Here is a 1,772-nt window from a genome sequence, read left to right as displayed (position 1 = left end):
TCCATTCATCTATCCATCATCCATCCATCCATTTAGTCATCCATCCAGCCAGTTATCCACCCATCTATCCACCAATCATCCATCCATCCATCATTCATCATCCATCCATCCATGCATCCATCCATCCACCCATAAATTCGTCAATCCATAATGTTCCACAGGTCATGGGGCAAGGAGGCCCTGAACATATATTTCCACAGCCTTCCAGCTCCTCTGAGAGAAATCCAACGTGTTCCCAGGTCAGCCAAGTGTCTCTCCAACGTGTCCTGGGTCTTCCCCGAGGTCTCCTCCCAGTTGGACATGTCTGGGAAACCTCCCTATGGAGATGTCCAGGGGGCATCTTTACCAGATGCCTAAACCACCTCAACTGGTTCCTTTCAATGTGGAGGAGCAGCAGCTCTACTCAGAGTCTCTCTTAGATAATCCAACTTCTCACCCTATCTCTAAAAGAGAGTTAGTTACCTCATAGAAAAAAATAATAATTTTGGCCTCTTCTACCCATGATCTTGTTTTTTTGGTCACAACCCCATGTTTGTGACCATATGTGAAGGTAAAAATGTAGACCAACCAGTGAACTGAGATCTTTGCCTTGCAGCTCAGCTCCCTCTTCACCACAACGAACCGGCACAGAGTCCACAATACTGCAAAAGCTGCAACTATTCATGTGTCAAACTTATGCTCCACTTTTCTCTAACTCATGAACAAAATCCTGAAATATTTTAACTCCTCATCTTAAATTACATTGTAAGTCAATAATAGAATAAACTAACACAGAGGTAAAAGTCCAAGTTTTGACAGCTTCATGTGGTTGGCTTCTGAGAAAAGTGTGATAATTGTCACAGATCGTAAATAACTTTTGGAACTGGCTACTCCAGCTGACCCTGGGTCAAAATGATCTATAAGGCCTCCTGGGTCATTTTGACCCAAGGGCAGCTGGAGGGTTGAAAATTCATTACATTGTTTATTATATCTTAATAATGCCCAAAGTCTAATTTTCCTCAGCGCCTCTGGTTTGATGATGTTCACATGTTTACTGCTATCATTTTGTCTTAGAAGTTTTTTCCACCAAGTTAATGTTTATTCCAGAAGTTTGTACCCTTTACCTTGATTCACCTGTTTTTATGTGTGAATTTAATACTTTGCTAATAGTTTAAAAACAACTCTAAAGCACAGTCCTGGTGATAAATAGCAATATGTTCTCATTTTACTCTGTCTCCTGGACAAGCTTCAAAAACACGTTAAGCCTTTAAATTTGATGATGCTCAAAGAATTCAGGAAAAAGCCATCAGACAGTCTAGGAGTGTTTGATTTGCTTTTTAGTCCAACAATTTCCTGCTTCTCAGCAAATCCAGACCTTAACTTTACCTCCATTATTAATAATTTCATCAATGGTGTTACTGGTACTATTTTAGCCTGATGCAGTTTTGTTGGCATACGTTATTTTGAGTCAAACACCTACTTACTGATTGCACAAGGACAGAGGAGTTAGAGCGGGGCTGTTCAACTAAACTGCTCTGGGGCCACAGTTACTGAAAGCCAGCAGCTCCAGGGGCCGGACATCCAGACGTTAAAGTCATTATTCAATTCAGTTCAAAAATACTTTATTAATCACAAAGGGACATTAAATGTTGTTGTAACTCGTTATCCTCGTTTCATTAAGAGATGTTTCTGATGGCTGTAGGCAGGAAGGATCTCTTGTTATTATGTATTATGTGTTATGTAAATAAACCAAGTTTTACAATGATCTGTTACCGTTTCAATTTGTTTGTTTT

The sequence above is a fragment of the Nematolebias whitei genome, chromosome 2, assembly GCF_014905685.2.
Source record: "Nematolebias whitei isolate Nwh7 chromosome 2, NemWhi1, whole genome shotgun sequence".
NCBI classification, from domain to species: domain Eukaryota; kingdom Metazoa; phylum Chordata; class Actinopteri; order Cyprinodontiformes; family Rivulidae; genus Nematolebias; species Nematolebias whitei.
This window is presented reverse-complemented; position numbering follows the sequence as displayed.